This window comes from Bison bison, unplaced genomic scaffold, assembly GCF_000754665.1.
Source record: "Bison bison bison isolate TAMUID 2011002044 unplaced genomic scaffold, Bison_UMD1.0 scf7180017864471, whole genome shotgun sequence".
Taxonomy (NCBI): Eukaryota; Metazoa; Chordata; class Mammalia; order Artiodactyla; family Bovidae; genus Bison; species Bison bison.
In genome coordinates this window covers 22,088,511-22,104,409 of record NW_011495032.1, presented here as the reverse complement: position 1 = coordinate 22,104,409, position 15,899 = coordinate 22,088,511, and the positions used below count along the sequence as shown (strand labels likewise).

The 15,899-nt window shown below is 36.4% G+C and overlaps 1 protein-coding gene across 4 annotated transcripts in view; it reads left to right on the top strand.

The window, feature by feature from the left end:
• SATB2 (SATB homeobox 2) overlaps nucleotides 1-15,899 on the top strand; it is a 205,993-nt gene that overhangs the window by 115,668 nt on the left and 74,426 nt on the right. The gene's annotated exons all lie outside the window — the stretch shown is intronic.

Below are 15,899 nucleotides of genomic sequence, written 5' to 3'. Positions count from 1 at the left end.
TTGTCCTTTCAAGCCGTCACCTTCTAAGTTCCATGTTAGTAGTAAGTTCGATTCTTGAATAGTCTCCCTATTAGACCAAAAATTCTGTGAAAGAACATCTGTAGGATTTATGCATTTTGTTACCTTCTCCAAGCTCTGTGAACATAGGACTTTGAATATTGTAGATACTTAGTAAATATTAATAGAATTTAATTTAATATAGATGAATTTATTTGAACATACACACTTAGAACAGTTTTATTTTTGCACATGTTATATTGTGACTAACCTTATTTGCTATTGGATGTCTCAATTGAGAGAAAAAAGAAAATTTTTGCTTGTTTAATTCATATTACAAATATCCTTAGCAAATTAGTTATCAGTTAACTCATTCTCTTTTTCTGTTAATTACTTTTTGAGCTAAAGATTTAACAACTGTTAATTAATTCCACTGAAAGAGACAGTAACACCTTTATTAAATAAAAATTAGAGACCATTTATATAGCCTAAGAAAAACATCCCTTGGAGGTATTTCCAGCTAGTTTATTGAGTAGTTTACTAAAAATAACAGCCCCAAACATTTAAGTCCTATGAAGTCAAAGAGAATGGCCAATGGAAAAGAATGAATTATGGGTTGATAGTTTCTTTGATTAACATTTCCTTAATAGGTTAAAGAAAAGAATTAATCCACATAGAATACTCCTGAACAATACTGTTGAGTTTCTAAAATGTGATTTTTTTAAATCATATGTCAATTTACCCCTGAAATTATGGTTGCAGATTAAAACAAAGAGTGAAAATCAAGATATCATTAGATATAGGTAACTTTAACCTATTCAGAAAGCTGTAGGAATATTTGAAATGACCAGCATTATCCAACTATGATAAAGCATCATTTGACACCAAAAGGGACAGTAGTGTTCTGATGCAGTAAAGGGGGGCAGTGCTCACTTTTTCCATGGAACATAATGCGTCCTGTATGACCTTCTATTGTCAAAACACAAAGGTGTTCAGATTCAAGTTGCTTTATGGGAGATATATATTTTTTGTGGATCTTAGTATGATGGAAAGAGGAAGTTGATAATAAGGGGAAAATATACCTAAGAAAACCAATCATTTGGGGTATTATCACAATGCTGGCTGGTACACTTTGCTTATGGGCTGGAAGCATTTTCCTTCCAAGCCTTGTTTTATTAGGAGTTAACAAGTTGGCTCTGAATATCTTGCTCTAGGCAGAGACTTTGCAAGCGAATTCTCAATCCAGAGACAGATTCTCTTTAACAAATTTAGAGGGAAAAAAAAAATCTTTAGGTTTCATAGTCCTAAAAGACTTAGCTTTTTTTTTTTTTTGCCCTTCAGCCCTTTCAAACTCCTAATATTTTCTTTAATTATATTTAGTGAACTCTTCTGGTTATAGTTTTGTTTTTAATTTCCAGTGGTGTGGGATTTATATCTGGTATATATGAAATATTGGCTTTAGCTCTTGAAATTGTGTCTATTTTTGTGTTAACAAAAAAGCAGTTTTTATATAACAAATTGACTTTGGACCTACAGTTATTGACTAAGACAGAATAAATCAGAAGTATTTTCAGTGATTGGCCATGTTCAGTATTGGCAGACATGATGCTGTTCTGGTTTGTCCGGAAAATTAGTGTTATGTTTACATTAAAAAAAAATTAACTCAGTGAAAGACTTTGGGTGGACAGTAGGGCTTTTCCTGTTGATGTGTAGTCCAGTTCAGAGAGAGGAGTCTAAATAAATATCAGGTTGAATCAGATGTAATTTCCATTTACATAGGTTAAAATTGTATGTCACCAATTTCATATAGTAGTTCATTCATGTGAATTTGTTGTGATTTCCTGAGGTTCTCAAGTTATTACCATGTTATATGAGTGTGCATACCCCATTTTATTTTTTGTTTCAAATGACTACTTCATATTTACAAAGCTTAAAAAGAGTTCTTGCAAAAGCTCTCAGTTGTGTGATTCATGTGTCATCAGTCAGGAGGGAATCCATACTGATGGCACTCATCTGGGGATAAAGCTTTTTGGCAGCAACAAAAGTAAAAGAATGGGAGGATTCATGAAAATAAATATAGTGAGTGCAAATTTATATTGCAGATGACTAGAATGAATTGCTAATAACAACAAAATAGGGATTAAAGGAGCTATGTTTTATCATCAAATAGAAATGCATCTTATATCATAGGCAGTTGCTACAGGTCCATCTCTGTGTACCAAGCTGTTAAACTGTCTGAAGCAAATCTATAGATAGAGCTCTTTCAAGCTAGTATTATTCAGTACTATATCTGTAGGGGCTGTCATTATAACTGGTATGTGTTGTTGTTTGTCGCTAAGTCATGTCTGACTCTTTGTGACATGCCAGACCTCCCTGTCCCTCACCAGCTCCTGGAGTTCCCCCAAGTTCATGTCCATTGAATTGGTGATGCTATCCAACCATCTTATCCTCTGCTACCCTCTTCTCCTTTTGTCTTCAGTCTTTTCCAGCATCAGGGTCTTTTCCAGTGAGTTGGCTGTTCATATCAGGTGGCCAAAGTATTGAAGCTTCAGCTTCAGCATGAGTCCCTTCAATGAATATTCAGGGTTGATTTCCTTTAGGATTGACTGGTTTGATCTCCTTGCTGTCCAAGGGACTCACAAGGACCTGATACATAGTAGCTGACTAATAAATAAGTACAAAGTAGTTAATAAATTCTATCCTATGAATTAAAACAATTAAAAAGCAAATGTGAATAATCCTATTTTAGTGATTAGCTCATGCAGTTGGGAAAAATCAGTAATTTCCTCACCGTTCAGAACCGACTGGCTTCTGCAGTCTGTCGCATCAGGAAGGTTTACAGGGCACAGAGTTTAGCCTGCAGGGAGAGCCCCTACCATTCAGATAACTCATCCACTCATCATGTCACCTCTGCATGTATGGACCGCATGCACACCTGCACACACATGTGCAAACAGAAAGCAGGACTTGTCTGTTGGAAAGTTGGTAAGTCCTGACTCAAACCCTAAAATGAATAGCAGCCACATACCCCAACTTGGGAAGTTTAACATAAGCAGTGGGACAGAGGCTTTAAGGTCCTAAAGACATAAGTTTGAGTTCTTTTACTTGCTTTATTTAATAAATTTATGTTTTCTTTTTTTTTCCACTGATCTTCAACTTCTTCAATAAAGTGGCATAATGATATCTATGTGATATAATTTTTATGTGAGAATTAAATGACAGTGATGTGTTAAGGGTTAGCTCAGTACCTCAACTACTATATAAATGACAGAAGGCTTGAAGTTATCTGCAGTGCACTAAGAATAAAAATATTTTTCTCTAAACGAAATACAACAAAAGTACTTGTGAAGCATTTAGTCCCTGAGAATTTCACTTTGAGTTATGCAGAAAAAGAGAAAAAACTAACAAACAAACATTAGTTTTTACTGGCCCTGTGATTTGTTTATTATGCTTATAAGACCAAAGCCAGTAGCTCTAATCATTTTAATTTTTGCTAAATATTTGTCTACATTTGGACTACTATTTGACCTTGAACAAGTTATCTAACTTCTCTGGTATTAGACAGAATCATTATCCTTAAAATTAGGATACAAGGTTTGGGGGTTAGGGTTGAGGGAGCAAGGATCTTGGGGTGGAGGTTTGGAAATCCACAGCAGTGGTATGCTCAAGAATATCTTTTCCCTATGCTCAAGATGTGAGTACCCATTCCAAACTATTGATTTGATTGGCAACGTTTCTACAAAGAGTGTCACATGGTCAGCCTTTGTCTTACCTTGTAGAATTGCTTCTAGAGTACTTTCTGAGGCTGAAGGAGTCACAGAGAAATGAATTATTCTTCACTCCTCCCACCCAAATTTTTATTTGGCTGTACTCTTCTATCCAGGGTTTCCAGGATTTGTTCTGGTGAATACTTAGAGTGTTAGCTTATTATGGAATCCATTAGCACTCATTCTTGCTAATCTGTTTACATTTGCATAAGCATCTTAATGGTTTAAGGAAAAAATCCATAGGCCAGAAATTCCAGAAATTTCTCATTGCAAAGCCTTTTACCCAATTCATTGCTTTCTACTCATTATAACTATGGACAAAACCCTAGGGCTTCTTTCTCAAAGGCAATTTTGTTAAGGTTTGCATTGAAACACTTGGTTCATGTTTCTGGAAAAAATTATCAGTCTTTTAAGCAGTGTTGACAGATAAACTTGCAAGAGCAATACTACAACTGCTGTTACTACCAGTGTATAAACTACTAAACTACTATTGTTGCATTGGGGAGTTTCCCAAAGAGAGATATCATGAGTTAAGTCTTAATTTTTGCCAAGGAGTCAAAAAACAGCAGATATTGCCAGGGAATTGCTTTGAAAATCCTAGCAACAATACTCTTTATTAGATGAGTAACCTGGAAGGTTGCTTTAAAACCAGTTTACAGGTAATCTTTCTCATTTTGCAGGTCATCCCCAAATCCCCCAGCTAGTTAGAATTTAGGCTTTAAAAATCCCAGTTTGCTCTTCTTTGCACCTATCCTGTGCCATCTTGATTTGATTAGCAGATATGTATGCTAATGCTAATATGTATGCTAACTCTATGTATATGGCTTCACCCTTTGCTCATAAATCCTCTTCAGAAAGTATACTTTGGGGCATAAAGTCACTTGAGTATATTTTGAGTACTGAAATTTTTCTGGATTTACTTTTTTATAGCATCTATAGCAGATAGAAGTAATAAAAACAATGAATCTAACAGAGAAGCAATAGGCTGAAGAAAAAAAAGCTATTTTGTGTGTTTGTGTGTTTCTTTTGCATGCATGCTCTTGCTCGGTCGTGTCATGCCAAGTTCTTTGCCACCCTTTGGATTGTAGCCTGCCAGGGTTCTCCATCCATGGGATTTTCCAGGCAAGAATACTGAGTGGGTTGCCATTTCCTCCTCCAGGGGATCTTCCTACCCAGGGATCAAACCCACATCTCCTGATCTCCTGCATTGCAGGCGAATTCTTTACTGCTGAGTCATCCAGGAAGCCCCTATGTTTCTTTTAGTTCTCTCTGTGTGTAAAACAACAAAGATTTACTATATAGTACAGGGAACTATATTCAATATCATGTAATTAACTATAATGGAAAATAATTGGAAAAATAATATAGATATATACACATGTATGTATAAGTGAATCAATTTGTTGTATGCTTGAAACCAATACAATATTGTAAATCAACTGTTCTTCAGTTGGGGCTTCCCTGGTGGCTCAGATGGTAAAGAGTGTGCCTGCAATGCTGGAGAGCCGGGTTCGATCACTGGGTTGGGAAGATCCCCTGAAGAAGGAAATGGCATCCCATTCCAGTGTTCTTGTCTGGAAAATCCCATGGACAGAGAAGCCTGGTGGGCTATATAGTCCATGGGGTCACAAAGACTCAGACATGACTGAGTGACTATCACTTTCATTCTTCAATTAGAAAAAAATACTGTAGGACCCTTTTCTTCTTTTTTATGTTTAATGTGAATGTAACTTGTATATAGTTAAAGCATGTTTTATTCCTTAAATTTTCTTTCCATTTTTTATTTATAGTAATTTTTGAAACTTAAAGCTGTATTTATATAGTATTCCTATAAATTTAATTTCCAAAGTTGGGAGGTTGTCATTTTATTTCCCATCTATTCTGCTGTCTCCTAATTTGAAAGTCAAGATATGAACTATTAAGCCTCATTTGGAGAAGCTAAATCTAACACATTCCTTCATGTGCTTTGAAGCATATGATTCTAAATTGACAATGAATTCTTTTAAGCTATAGTGATTTGTTTTAAAAAGCAATATGATATAACATGCCATTGTTACTTAAACCAAAGGAAAAGTTGCAATTCCTCAGATGACCCTTGGGAAACAGCAGACACTGGTTAGAATGTCCTAATCAGGTCAGAATGGTCAGAATGTCCTAATTTTGAAATGGCAAAGCTAATCTGTTAATCATAATTATATAGACATTTCCTGAAATGTACAGTAACATTTAAACAAAGACCTTTCATGTAGATAATGATCATCTAAAATTTACCCTTACAATTCTAAGATAATGATATTTTCCCTACAGTAAAACTAAGATCCAGAGAAATCTCCAACTTGCTCAAAAGGAGGTCTCAGAGCTAGTAAGAATTAGAATGTAGATTTGAGTGCAGTTTTCTAATATCAGGTCCAATCAATGCTTCTTCAGTATAATATGATCATCAACAAAAACTAAAGATACACCATAGAGAAGAAAATTCAAAATGTTTTGATACATTTATAATACAGTGAGGGCTTTTCTGGTGGTTCAGACTGTAAAGAATCTGCCTATAATGCAGGAGACCTAGGTTTGATCCCTGGATCGAGAAGATCCTCTGGAGAAGGGAATGGTTACCCACTTCAGTATTCTTGTCTGGAGAATTCCATGGACAGAGGAGCCTGGCGGGCTATAGTCCACAGGGTCACAAAGAGTCAGACACGATTAATACTTACCACTTAACCAGCTTTAATAATATAGTGACAGTTCAGTAAGATTGAATCCTTAATGTCATTAGGGTTTAGAGAAAAAAAAAAAAGAAATATGACAGTTATAAATGTCTTGCATCAAAAGACATCAACATAAAGCCCGGACAATACAGAACAGGATTCTCAAATTTCAGATTACATGAAAATCACCTGGCAGCTATATCTTGTATACCCTTGAAAGACAGTAAGTAAAAGCAAAAATGGTATAGGCATTGATTCTCAAACTTTACATAAGAATTGGAAATTTGGTATACATAAAAACTCGAAGAGATTCTGAATTTGTATTTCTAACAGTTTCCACGAAATATAAATTTTGATGTTTCATAGGACCGTATTTTTAATGTCTTTGACACAGACCTGAAATGTGCAATGTACATCCATGTGTGTACATATGTCAGTACACACACAGACAGACACACAAACAAGGTGGATATTAACAGTAATGACAAACACTCCATAGTGCCAGATACTGTTCTAAGTGTTGACATATATTAATTCATTTAATCTGCACAATAATCCTTCAAGGTAGGCATACTTTTTAACCCACATTGAATGTCCTAAGGCACAAGGAAGTTAAGTAACCTATCCATAGTCGCATATCTACCAAATGGGCAAGCTGAGATTTAAGCCCTGGCAGTCTGGCTAAGAAATCTCTGCTGTTAACTTTTATGCCATACATCTTTCCCAATAGCTGAAAACATATTTACCCCAGGCTGCAATAAAGACATTATAATAAAAAACTAAGTGCCAGATAGGAATATGACAAGATTTACATATAGACATATATTTTTTGAGCATTGAAAATGTTTCTGCAACCTTCTAAAATATATATGTGTATGTCAGGGATTTGTGATTCTTAAACACTTGATTTCCTGGATGTACTGTGAAATTGCATGAAATAAAATGAGATTTTTTTTTGAACCAAATACCTTTTCATTGTAATGCAAATAAATCCCTGGGGTGGAGTACAACTTTCTTGACTGTGAATAACCTATCATAGCCAGCAGTCTTGGGCATTGAATAGCTAATGTTCATAGGGTGCTCTTGGTTAGGACATCTATTTGGAGTTGTATACAACCCCAGAAGCTCAGAGGATGGTTAGATAGTAGTTCCCAGTCTTTGTTATTTTCACTGAGTCCCAGGAACTTCAAAGGAATTAGCAAGATCCTCCAGGAACTGTGAGTTTCTCAGAAACTTGAGCAGACTCCAGATCTGAACTACCCAGCTGCAAGGCCCGAGGACTGGGACCCTTCTCCAGAGGTTAAAATAGCTACAGAAAGCTGCTCTGCTACTAAACACGGCAGTGTTTCAGCCCCACTTGCCACATGCTGGGGACTTGTACTTTAAGCTGGGAACATCATTCCTTCCCAGGCACTTCTCATTCCACAAATTACCTTTAGGGACTTTGGCAACAGTAGAATCAATGGCAGAAAGTGAAGAGGAACTAAAAAGCCTCTTAATGAAAGTGAAAGAGCAGAGTGAAAAAGTTGGCTTAAAGCTCAACATTCAGAAAACGAAGATCATGGCATCTGGTCCCATCATTTCATGGCAAATAGATGGGGAAACAGTGGAAACAGTGTCAGACTTTATTTTTTTGGGCTCCAAAATGACTGCAGATGGTGATTGCAGCCATGAAATTAAAAGACGCTTACTCCTTGGAAGGAAAGTTATGACCAACCTAGATAGTATATTCAAAAGCAGAGACGTTACTTTGCCAACAAAGGTCTGTCTAGTCAAGGCTATGGTTTTTCCAGTGGTCATGTATGGATGTGAGAGTTGGACTGTGAAGAAAGCTGAGCGCCGAAGAAGTGATGCTTTTGAACTGTGGTGTTGGAGAAGACTCTTGAGAGCCCCTTGGACTGCAAGGAGATCCAACCAGTCCATTCTAAAGAATTTCTTTGGAAGGAATGATGCTAACGCTGAGACTCCAGTACTTTGGCTACCTCATGCGAAGAGTTGACTCATTGGAAAAGACTCTGATGCTGGGAGGACTTGGGGGCAGGAAGAGAAGGGGACGACAGAGGATGAAATGGCTAGATGGCATCACTGACTCGATGGACATTGAGTTTGAGTGAATTCTGGGAGTTGGTGATGGACAGGGAGGCCTGGCGTGCTGCAATTCATGGGGTCGCAAAGAGTCGGACACGACTAAGCCACTGAACTGAACTGAGAATCAAATTCACTGTGAATTAAATTGCAGCTCTGATGTAAAACTCTGGAAGCAGTTGTATTTTTAATGTCTCTTTAATAAGTAAGCATTTTGGCTTTATTGAGGATGTGTTCTGTTATGAATGGGAGCATTGCTTTTGCTATGAGAGGCAGCACTTCATTTTATTCTTTATGTTTTTTAGGATTTCTGATCCATCGCTAAGTATTGTAGAGATAAGACGAACCGTTAGGACCAGGGCTTACCTTTGGTCTTGGTTTAATTTAAGTCAGGCTTAACATGATATTTTCCATCAGAGTGAAAAAGCAAAATATAAAATCAGGCACTGCTGTTATGTCTACATTTTAGTCACTATGATTATTTTCAAGTAATTTAAAAAGAAAGAACAGGGGAAGAAGAGAGGGAAGGAGGAAGAGAGGAATGAAAGGAAGGATGGGAGGAAGGTCAGAAAGAAGAGAGAAAAGAAGTAATGAATGTTCAAGCTTACTTTTCAGGTTGAGTCTGGTACAATGTGATGCTCCTCTGACTTTTTTTTTTTCAAGTATTTGTATTCTTATTTCTGTGACATAAGAGGCTAAAATATTATTCTGATATTATTTGTATAAGAGTGGCAGCAGAAGAAAATGTTTTTCAGATTTGACAAAATCTATGCAAACTACTCCTGAAACCATGACCAGCCTTGTTCAGTAAAAATAAAGCCTGTTGATGATCATTTGATTTTCAGCCATTTTTAAAGTTGGGATGATGATTTTTTTTCTTTATTATTTGAAGTAAAGAATTTGACTTTTATTGATAGAGCTGTCAAGGCCCGGGAAATGTTGATGAAGCCTCATTCCTTGACCAAACTTAAGACAAGCTCTTGAACCTTTTCCTAGGCCCATCTGTGCACTTCCTTGTAAAATCCAGTTTTATGAGAACCCTGCTAAGTCAGTTTAACCACAACCTGCTTGATATCTGATCAGCCTCGATATCTCATTCTTATCGGGTTCCTCATCCTCTAACATCCCCTAGGTGATGTCTGATCACCCTGGCCTGTCTTCAGCAAAGAATCCTGTTAGTTCAGTTTAGCTAGAATCCTTCTTACTCATGACGTTTCCTTTTGGTTATTTTCCACCTCTGACCCCCAGACTCTTCCTTGGCTGTACATTCCCACTTTCTCATGCTGTTTTTGGAGTTGGCCCCAGTCTCTTTCCCCGACTGTAATATCCCATTGCAGTGGTCCCTAGACCTGTTGTGATGCTCCTGAATAAGGTTTGCTTTAACATCTTTAACAACATAGAGGGTATCTTTATTCTCATAGGTAAAATTTTAACACTGGTAACCTGTGTATGGGCAGAACCTAGTTTTCAGAAGTATTTTGTTTGGCTTTTCTTGTGTTTTGAAAATAGAGTTATTTGCCAGTTTCTAAATTTAGGAGCTATCCTGCAAAAATCCAGATTTAAAAAAAATATTATTTTTGGAAACAACATCTAAAGAAATGACAATATGAGAAAGACAACTGGCTGAGTCAAGGTAGTGACTACTCTCTTTGGACTGGAAGATTTTCTCTCCAAGTATCTCTGTGGCTGGCTTCCCTGGCTGTTGTGCTCTACCTGGCTGTGTAGGCATTTGAATTTGCAATGCCTTCATTATGGTTTACTAATGAGTTAGTACTTCATGGTGTGGCCACATGTCACTAGAAAGATACTTCCTCAGTCACTGTTCTAAACTATATGAAATTATAAGGATCTGGGAACTCATTAGAAAAGGGGAATTATTATGTATAATCTTAAAGGATGTGAAGAACTGACTCATTAGAAGTAAGACCCTGATGCTGGGAAAGATTGAAGGCAGGAGGAAAAGGGGATGACAGAGAATGAGATGGTTGGATGGCATCACCAACTCAGTGGAGATGAGTTTGAGGAAACTCCGGGAGTTGGTGATGGACAGGGAAGCTGGCATGCTGTAGTCCATGGGGTCTCAAAGAGTCGGACACGACTGAACGACTGAATTGAACTGAACTGACTGAATCTTAAAGGAATATGGACTGATGTTATTCTGATTCTTATTGCACCAGTATCATAGAGATTTCACAGAGCTCAAGAAAGTAACTCAAATGTAATTAAGTACTGAAAAATGAAAATAGTGACATTTTGGAAAATTAGCTTTTGATCAAAGAATGTTTGCATTAACAGGATATTTCTTCTTCTTTTTTTTTTTAGTAGAAAAAGAAATGAATAAAATGTCTACTTCTTACGTACCTGAAAACATAATATACTAACTTGAATTTGCCTTTATTTTGGCTGAATTAAAAAGCAAGCAAACAAAAGTGAATTGAATGCTGAGGGCAAGTATTTCTGCCTGAAAAGTATGACTTTATTCTGGAAACTTTGTTCTTCATTTATTGATGTGGTGTATCACATTGATAAATTTGTGGATATTGAAAAATCCTTGCATCCCAGGGATATATTCCACTTGATTGAATTCAGATTGCTAGTATTTTGTTGAGGATTTTTGCATCTATATTCATCAGTGATATTTGGCGTATAATCTTTTTTTTTTTTTTGTAGCACCTTTATCTGATTTTGGTATAAGGGTGATGGTGGCCTTGTAAAATGAGTTTGGGAATTTTATTTCCTCTGCAATTTATGGAACCTTTTCAGAAGGATGGGGGTTAGCCCTTCTCTAAATGTTTGATAGAATTCACCTGTGTAGCCATCTGGGACTTTTGTTTGTTGGGAGGGTCAGTGCTTGTGATTGGTCTGCTAATGTTTTCTATTTCTTCCTAATTCAGTCTTGGGAGCTTGTGACTTTCTAAGAATTTGTCCATTTCTTTCCGGTTGTCCATTTTATTGGCATACAGTTGCTTGTGGAAATCTCTTATGATCTTTTGTATTTCTGTGGTGTCAGTTGTAAAGTTTCCTTTTTCATGTCTAGTTTTATTCATTTGAGTCCTCTCTCTCTTTTTTTTCTTGATGAGTCTGGCTAAAGGTTTATCAATTTTGTTTATCTTTTCAAAGAACCGACTTTTAGTTTCATTGATTTTTGCTATTGTCTTCTTTGTCTCTGTTTTATTTATTTCTACTTTGATGTTTATGCTTTTTTTTTTTCTTTCTGCTAACTTTAGGTTTTTTGTTTGTTTGTTTTTCTTTCTCTAGTTGCTTTAGGTGTAAGGTTTGGTTGTTATTTGAGATTTTTCTTATTTCCTGAGGTAAGATTGTATTGCTATACTTTCCTGTTAGAACTGCTTTTGCTGCATTCCATAGGTTTTGGATCATTGTGCTTTCATTTTCATTTGTTTCTAGATACTTTATTTCCTCCTTGATTTCTTCAGTGATTCATTAGTTATTTAGTAACATCTTATTTAGCCTCCACCTATTTGTGTTTTTTTTTTTTAAATAGTTTTTTTCTTGTAGTTTATTTCTAATCTCATAGCACATGGTCAGAAAAGATGCCTGATACAATTTTAATTTGCTTAAATTTACCAAGGCTTGCTTTGTGTCCCAGCACATGGTTGATCCTGGAGAATATTCCATGTGCACTTGGGAAAAATGTGTATTTTGTTATTTTTCAATAGAATGCTCTATAAAAATCAGTTAAGTCCATCTGGTCTAATGTAACATTTAAGGCCTTTGTTTCCTTACTGATTTTCTGTTTGGATGATATGTCCATTGACAAAAGTGGAGTGTTAAAGTCACCCACTATTATTGTGTTAATTTCTCCTTTTATGGCTGTTAGCATTTGCCTTATATATTAGGTGCTACTGTTTGTTGTATGTATATTTACAACTGTTACATCTTCTTTTTGGATTGATCTCTTGATCATTGTATAGTGTCCTTTTTTGTCTCTTCTAACAGTCTTTAAAGTCTATTTGTCTGATATGAGCATTGCTACTTTAGCTTTTTTTTGATTTCCCTTTGCACGGAATACCTTCTTCCATACCCTCTTCACTTCTTTCAGTGAGGAACTTACAATAGCAACTTCTGTCCTATGAAAACTGTGTTAGATTACCTTGCTTAAAGTCTCTTAATTATTTGCTTGGTTTGATTTTAAGTGTGTCTTATTACAATACCTGAAAAATGTTTGCCTTTAGAGGATAAGATTAAAATAATTTGTTTACCTTGAACTTTATGAAGGAAAGGTGAATACAAAATACATGAGTTACATCGAAAGGATTAAGTTATAAATTGAAGTCTTAAAGAAGTTTGAAGTAAACTTTTGACTTATTTAGGAGTTCATAGGAAAGTTAAGCACCATTCAGTTTTTAAAAAAATCATGAAAAAATATTGTATATGTCTGAATATAAGGTGCTCCCAAGATATGGATGTCTATGTGCTTTACCAGTTAGAAGTTTTAAATATACAAAATCTTTAGACATGTAATAAAATGATCAGATATTACTTCCTTGTATGTATTTAAAAATCACGTTATATGAAATATTAATTTAGAAATATTACTTTCTTGATTGATTTTTTTCAAATACTTTACGTATGATTTGATTCTAGTGACTTTGTCATCTCTAAATTCCCTGTTTTGAGTCATCTTACCCAGTTTTCCAGCACACATCACTTTTGCCTAAATATTTTGAGATTCAGTACTTTTTGTTTTGAACTTTATTTTGTATTAGGGTATAGCAAGTTAGCAGTGTTGTGATAGTTTCAGGCCAACAATGAAGGAACTCTGCCATACGTATTCATGTATGCATTTTCCCCCAAGCCTCTCTCCCATCCAGACTATCACATAACATTTAGCAGAGTGCTATGCAATAGGTCCTTGCTGGTTATCCATTTTAAATATAGCAGTGTATACACAATCATCCCAGACTCCCTAACTGCCCCTTTCCCCTGGCAGCTGTATGTTCGTTATCTTAGTATGTGAGACTCAGTACTTTTTTGATCATTTATGACTCTATCACTGTAAGCCATGTGCCAATTTACAAGCACTGTTTGCATATTGAAAGGTGCAATTATTTAAAAAATTTGTCTTACAGGTGAATACTTTTCTGCTTTCTAGCATGTAATCACTCAAAGTAGTTTTCTTTAAAGTTATATCAATACACTTTTGCATAATCATATACAACATTTCCAATTGTAAGAAAAAATTACTTCCATGTAGAATTTTTGCTTTATCAGATTTTTGGGGAATTCCCTGGCAGCCCCGTGGTTGGTATTACATGCTTTCACTGCCAGGGCCTGGGTTCAGGCCTGGGGAAATATTCACAGAATAGCACAAGCAGAGTGTCAAAATAAAAACAACAGCATAACACAGTTTTTGTTAGATTATATCCACAAGCATTTAAAGCTGGCAAAGATAGAGGTTGATTCAGCCTAATGTGTTTTCCCCAAACAAACCTTAACTTTACATAATAATGTAATACAGAGATTTAGATAAGGATTTGATTTGATATGATGTGACTTTTTTTTTCTTTTTTGATGTGAGTCTTTCTTGTGAAATATTCCTGAGGGAAGAAAAGACTGCCTCTTGTTTGAACATATATGATACTTTCCTTTTTCTCCCTTTCAAAGTTATTCCTTAAATCTTTACTAAAGTACAATAAAACATATAAGAAAAATAACCTGGAGAAAGGGAGAATTTTATTTAATAGTAAATCAGTTCACTTCAGTTCAGTCACTTAGTCACGCTTCCCTGTCCATCACCAACTCCCGGAGCTTACTCAGATTCATGTCCGTTGAGTCGGTGATGCCATCCAACCATCTCATCCTCGTCGTCCCCTTCTCCTCCTGCCTTCAATCTTTCCCAGCATCAGGGTCTTTTCCAGTGAGTCAGTTCTTTGCATCAGGTGGCCAAAGTGTTTGAGTTTCAGCTTCAACATCAGTCCTTTTAATGAATATTCAGGGCTGATTTCCTTTAGAATTGACTGGTTGGATCTCCTTGCAGTCCAAGGGACTCTCAAGGGTCTTCTCCAACACCACAGTTCAAAAGCATCAATTCTTTGGCGCTCAGCTTTCTTTATAGTCCAACTCTCACATCCGTACATAACAATTGGAAAAACCATAGCTTGGACTAGATGGACCTTTGTTGGCAAAGTAGTGTCTCTGCTTTTTAACATGCCATCTAGGTTGGTCATAGCTTTTCTTCCAAGGAGCAAGTGTCTTTTAATTTCATGGTTTTAGTCACTATCTGCAGTGATTTTGGAGCCCAAGAAAATAAAGTCTCTTACTGTTCCCATTGTTTCCCCATCTATTTGCCATGAAGTGATGGGACTGGATGCCATGATCTTACTTTTTCACTCACATCTTTCACTTTCATCAAGAGGCTCTTTAGTTTCTTCGCTGTCTATCATAAGGGTGGTGTCATCTGCATATCTGAGGTTATTGATATTTTTCTTGGCAATCTTAAAAGTAGGTTTAAGGCTAACAGGGTTTTTCCAAGAGAATGCACTGGTCCTAGCAAACAAATGGCAAATCAAGGTGATATTATTAATTTTGTGAGACTTTTTCTTATTCTGGTGCATATCACAATCATTAAAATATCCATGTCTTAAAGATACATTCCTATAGAAAAGATACCAAGTGAGGAGTTGAAAGGGTATACTATGAGACAGGCCTTTTATATAAATGTCTCCATAGTTGTATAATAGTATTTATGTGAGATTTTTTATTCAGTTCAGTTGCTCAGTCGTGTCCGACTCTTTGCGACTCCATGAATCGCAGCACACCAGGCCTCCCTGTCCATCACCAACTCCTGGAGTTCACTCAAACTCACGTCCATCAAGTCAGTCATGCCATCCAGCCATCTCATCTGCTGTTGTCCCCTTTTCTTCCTGCCCCCAAGTCCTCCCAGCATCAGAGTCTTTTCCAATGAGTCAACTCTTTGCATGAGGTAGCCAAAGTACTGGAGTTTCAGCTTCAGCATCAGTCCTTCCAAAGAACACCCAGGACTGATCTCCTTTAGAATGGACTGGTTGGATCTCCTTGCAGTCCAAGGGACTCTCAAGAGTCTTCTCCAACACCACAGTTCAAAAGCATCAATTCTTCGGCGCTCAGCTTTCTTCACAGTCCAACTCTCACATCCATACATGACCACTGGACAAACCATAGCCTTGACTAGACAGACCTTTGTTGGCAAAGTAATGTCTCTGCTTTTCAATATGCTATCTAGGTTGGTCATAACTTTCCTTCCAAGGAGTAAGTGTCTTTTAATTTCATGGCTGCAGTCACCATCTTCAGTGATTTTGGAGCCCCCCAAAATAAAGTCTGACACTGTTTCCACTGTTTCCCCATC